This window comes from Lagenorhynchus albirostris, chromosome 10 (assembly GCF_949774975.1).
Source record: "Lagenorhynchus albirostris chromosome 10, mLagAlb1.1, whole genome shotgun sequence".
NCBI classification, from domain to species: Eukaryota; Metazoa; Chordata; class Mammalia; order Artiodactyla; family Delphinidae; genus Lagenorhynchus; species Lagenorhynchus albirostris.
Window position 1 is genome coordinate 98,762,306 of NC_083104.1, and position 5,807 is coordinate 98,768,112.

At 47.2% G+C, this 5,807-nt stretch overlaps 1 pseudogene; it reads left to right on the forward strand.

The window, feature by feature from the left end:
* The first annotated feature begins 4,946 nt into the window (after positions 1-4,946).
* LOC132528249 (chromatin modification-related protein MEAF6-like) lies at positions 4,947-5,607 on the forward strand (annotated as a pseudogene).
* The last annotated feature ends 200 nt before the right edge of the window (positions 5,608-5,807 follow it).

Consider the following 5,807-nt stretch of genomic DNA (forward strand, 5'->3'; position numbering starts at 1 on the left):
TCCAGTGGCTCAGAGGCAAATCTGTTTCCCTGCCTTTTCCAGAGCTGTATTCCCCCCAGATCCTTGATTCATGGTCGTTTCCCTCCAGCTCCAAAGCCAGACTCATGGGACCTGTTTCCATTCTCGCGAAGCCTTGCTCTAGAGTCAATCTCCCTGCCTCTCATAAGGACAGTTCTGATTACATTTAGGGCCCACCTGAGTAATCCAGGCTAATCCCCGCCATCTGACAAGTCTCGATTTAATCACATCTGCAAAGTGCCTTTTGCCATGTAAGGTGACATTCATGGGTCTCAAGGATTAGAACCTGGATGTCTTGGGGGCCATGGCTCAGCCCACAGCTCCCATCAAGGAATCTGTCCTGGATCCTCCAGACCAGCCCATCGGGTAACTGAATACAATGCCAGATGACCACAATTGACGCCCAGTGGGACGGAAGAGTCATCCATGGCACCCTGCTGGAATTCCTGGCCCACAAAATCATGAACTGTAATAAAATGGTGGTTGTTTTCCGCAACTGACATTTTAGGGTAATTTGTTACATAGCAACAGGTAACCCAGAAGGAACAAGTACTGAAAGATTTGGGTTGGCCTGGTCCACTCTGCCCACAGGCTCCTCTTGCAACAGACACATGTCTTGGAGATAGCTGTCGGGTCAAGAATGCTTTGAAGATTACCCCAGTCGCCTCCATCATCACTGTTTGAGGTGAAGGAAAACAGCGCTCCTCTTCTGTTAAAGGAATTGGTTCTGAGTGGATGAAAACCACTCTGGAGCATCTTTCCCCATTTCCTCAGACTCTTTTCACCTTCTTCTTTTCCCCACCTTTCCCCCAAAGTCTGAAGTAGAGGCATCCTTTGAGAGTAAAGTAGGAATCGCGGTCTAAGGAGAAGTATCGCTGCTTCCTTCCCCCTCACTTTAATCCCTGTCTTCACGAGCAATCACTAGCTTACCAGGTACCTGTCTGAGAGGCACCGCCATACAGCTGTTCTTACCACTCCAAGCTCCAGGGGCTCTCTGTTCTTCTGACCTGGAAGAGCGTGCGAGGGTGTTTTTAATATTCTAGAAGATGAGTTATCCTAATAGCTTTTGCCTTTACTCTGTCTCGGTGGGAACAGGACTTGCTTTCTAATTTTCTTGTTTGGAAGATTGAAATCCTGGATGCTAGCTCTTAAACACGCTGTGTTCCTAAATACTCTGCAACACTTGAGAGTCTGTTTAAAATGACAAAGGATTTTACAGAGGACTTACCGAGTTTGTTTATTCAAGTTACTAAGGACATTTTGTTTCCTGTAAGCACTTCAGTTCTTCAGGAGCACTGATTGTATATTTACTGAGAGAGACACTCATGTCCCCAGGGAGGTGGGTGAAGAGGGGACATCGAAACAGAAACAGGATGTCACCACAGCCTAACCCAGGCCACCCTAGAAGTTCTTCTTGTCCTGGTACTCAAGGTAATCCCCCTTCCCGCTTCAGATTTACAGCTGACAGAGCTTATGTCCTACCAAAGTATTTGCATTTCATTAGGTGATTTCTGAAAACTCTCAAGAAAATGAACAGTATTTGCTAGTAAACCTGGTGGAGAGGTGGAGGTATTTGGAGGATAGGCAGAAAACAGTACTGTTTGCTGAATGAATGGGTGGATGGAGACCCCCATTCTCAGCAGGTTGGCCTTATTCATTCTGACCATATATCTTCAGTCTTAAATCTACCTAGCAGCTTTCAAGGTGAAAGGTTGGAATCAGACCCCCAAAGTCATTTTGAATAGTAAGTTTTTGCCATCTTTTTTCCCTTCTCAAAGTAATATTTGTTGAGGTCATAAGGATATTGAGAGTCAAAGATGATTCCCTTTTTGCCCACTTTAAGCATTACTCCATTCCGTTTAATGCAAATATTCTGAGCACGTAATATGTTCCCATCACAGAGCTGAGCGCTAGCTCTGGGGGATGGCGGGAACAAGGCCAGGATGATCGAGCACGCTGGTCTTCCTGGGGCACAGGACTTGGACTGTAAAAACAGAGAAGTTCTGGAGCAACCAGACAAGTGGGTCCCCCCTCCGCCGTTCCGGAATTGTGGTCAAAACATGGAAAGTGATAGTAAATATGGAATCGCACCAGTGAGACGTGTTGTCAAAGAAAAGGGGAAAGGTGCTCTAGTTTGATTTTTTTTTTAATTTATTTTTTTTTTTGCGGTACGCGAGCCTCTCGCTGTTGTGGCCTCTCCCGCTGCGGAGCACAGGCTCCGGACGCACAGGCTCAGCGGCCATGGCTCACGGGCCCAGCCGCTCCGCGGCATGTGGGATCTTCCCGGACCGGGGCACGAACCCGCGACCCCTGCATCGGCAGGCGGACTCTCAACCACTGCGCTACCAGGGAAGCCCAGGTGCTCTAGTTTGACAGTGAGCAGAGTTTTCCCCAAAGAGACACTAAAGACACTAAAGAGACATTAACTAGAAGAATCAGTACAAGTTAGCTCAAAAAGCAAGAGGAAAAGCATTCTAACGTGTGAAGCCTTGACACTGGAGAAAGCATGGTGCACACAAGGAAAGGGACTCCATCTGCTGTGACCAAAGTCGAGAAAAGGAAGGAGGGATTTCTTCATGGCAGAGATGCTCCAAAGCCACCCTGTGAAAGGCTTTGTACGTGATATTACAGATTCTAGATCTTTAAGAAAAACCATAAAGTACTCATACCACCAGGTTTTGCTAAAGGCCTCTGCTGCCAACTGTTCATTCTTTCTGAGGACACCTACTCAGTACTGGACCTGAATCAAAACCCCTCTCAGGCACAGAGAAGTAAACTGCCGGGCACTGATAAAGTTGGACGTACACAGAAGGAAGCCAGCGTTAAGTAACTAGCGATGGATATGTGTGATCTGCTCATGCAGACTTACAGCTGCTGGAAAATATCCTGGACTCCATCCGACTCATGCCCAGTCCTGTAAGGATGCCCGAAATCTTGCCCTGGAGCAGCTCATTGTAACCAAGGCATGTTTACTCTGCCCTTGGGAACCCCCTCTGGTGGATGAGTTTCTCATGTTCTCATCCTCTCCAAGCCTGTTAATTTAACAGAAGCCTGGCTTTTCCTGGGTCACTTTCTCAAAGTGTGGCCCCAGGACGGCAGAATTAGCCCCACCCAGGAGCTCGTCAAAGAAACAAACCCTGTGGCCCCTCCCAGACCTACTGACTCAGAATGTCTCTCGGGTGGGTCCAACACCCTGTGCTTTAAGAGGCCCTCCTTTGATTCTGACACGCACTCCTGTTTGAAGCCATCATCCTATGCAAAGGTTGGACAGCTGGCTCCGGGGGGAGGGGGGAGGCACTGCTCTCTCCTCAGCCCACAGACCATGAAAAGTAGGGGCTACTCCACGTCTAGAATCCCTTTGCCAAGACCCTGCATTTTGACCTGCTCTTACCAAGAGCCAGAATTTCCTCTACCCCTTCCCTCCTCACTCTACCGGCCTTTCTTCTTTCCAGTTTCCCGTTAGTGTCATTTCATTTTCTCTGCTTTGTTTCCAGATGGCTGGGCTTTACTGCACAGAGTCACACAAGCATCATTTAATCAGAAGTGGGCCCTCTGAACCCAGAGCATTCCTGCCTCTCTCCTTCCTCCCTTTCTCCCTCCCTCCCTCCCTTTCCTTCCCTCCCTCCTTCCTTCTTTTACTCCTTCCTTCTTCTTTCCCTCCTTCCTTCCTTCCTCCCCTCCATCCCTTCCTTCCTTATCCATCTTGGTTGACTCCTTATAGAAGTCTTCCCAGCAGTTCTTTCGTCCTCAAGCACCCAAACCACCTGTAAATGTCTGGCTGCTTCCGTCCCACACCCAGGAGAGCTCTAGCGGCTCACTTCTTCCAGTGAGGTCCTCAGGCCGTCTGCCTCAGAATCGCATGGGAAGTTTGCTGAAGACAAAGGTTCCTCATCCAAAACACTGTAAGCCCAATTCCTCCTCAAAAGGGTCCTTTAAATGTTTGAAGACAATCTTCGTGTCCTCTCCAAGGCTAATTTTCACCAATGATGTCAGTCACTTTTCTCACATACCAAATACCTCACGACTTACGTAATCCTTGCATCGCATGCTCCCCAATAGTTTCTGGGTTTTCATTCTCCCTTTTAAAATGTGCTGGCCATCATTGCAAAGTTAATATTTCAGTGTTACTTCTAGCTTTCCCTGAATAAAGTGTTACCCAGGGTGAGGGCTTTTTTTTTTTTTTTCCCTCGATTCTGTCACAGGAAATGTACCCGTTTCTCAGTTTCTTAGTTACCAAATGCAGCCAATCACCTTAATTGATTGGGGAACTTTAGAAAAATGTATACATTCAGGGGGCCTCACCCCACTGACTCAGAGCTTTCAGGGAGTGGGACCCAAGAGGCTGGGATTTTCTAAAGTTCTCTAGGCAATTCTGTCAATCAGCCAGCTCCAGTTGTACCTCTGTCCTAGACCTTCTGAAAAACTTCTGACTTTGAACTCTGAAAACTGCCTCCATCTCAAATAATCAATTGTTCATTCAAGGATGACAAGGGGGAAAGGTGCTAAATGAGCGTGGGAACTTTGCTTGATACAGAACCTAAAACGGAATTTTTTTTTCAAACAAAAGATATTTATTTCTGACAGTTCTGAGAGCGGTGAAGTTCAAGATCAAGGGTCCTGCAGATATGGTATCTGGTAAGGACTCTCCTCTCAGCTGGCAGACGGCCTCCCTGCTGTGTGCTCACGGGGCCTTTCCTCTTTCAAAAACAGTGTTTTTTGTTTCATCTCTCCAGATCATAGAATTTGGAACGCTGTGGTATTTTTGATGTATGATTTCAAATAGAAATATTAGGCAAACATGAATTTATTAATCCATCTTATTTAAATGGCACAGAAAATTGTCTAAAATAACGTTGGGACTTTAAAAAAAAGCAAAAAAAACCTTTGGCTTGAAATTATTTTTAAAAATCTATCCACGGGAGTACAACATGGCGATGCACAACAAGGCGACGCTGCCGCAGATCCCGGACAGCCGGCGCGAGCAGGCGGGGCTCGGGAAGCGGAAGCAGGAACTGGCGCAAACACTGGCCAATTTGGAGAGCCAGATCTGTGCTTTTGAGGGAAGCTACCTGGAAGACACTCAGATGTATGGCAACACTATTCGTGGCTGGGATCAGTACCTGACGAACCAAAATACTCCAATAGCAAAAAACGATAGAAGAAGCGGCTCTTCAGTAAACCCTCAGTTACTTCAGCAGCTGCAGCAAGTGCATTGGCAGGAGTTCAGGACCAGCTCATTGAAAAGAGGGAGCCAGGAAGTGGGACGGAAAGTGATACTTCTCCAGACTTCCACAATCAGGAAAACGAGCCCAGCCAGGAGCATCCTGAGAAGCTGATGGATCTGTGCAGGGAGTGAAACCTCAGAAGGCTGCTGCTTCTACTTCCTCAGGGAGTCATCATAGCAGCCATAAAAAAAGAAAGAATAAAACCCGGCACAGGATGGATCTGAAGTTAAACAGAAAACCACGAGCTGATTATTAGAAGACTCATTAGTGCAGAAGCGTCCAGGCTCTAGAGCCCTGCTTCCGTCCGCCGACCTCACAAAGGTAAACACCCCTCACCTGGCTGCGTGGCCATCCACTTCTGCTTTCCCAGGCCCGGTGCCTGTGGCTCTGAGTACTTTGTTATGAAATGTGGTGACAAACAAGTCGTTTCTGTACGACCATATCAGAGCATTTACTCTGTGTCATTTTCAGTAACAGAATTGCAGGAAAACCCAAGACATTGTTATAATCCCAGCAAGTTGCTAACTGTGCGTTTCTCCCTTCTTGGAATGAATGTCTCCGCCC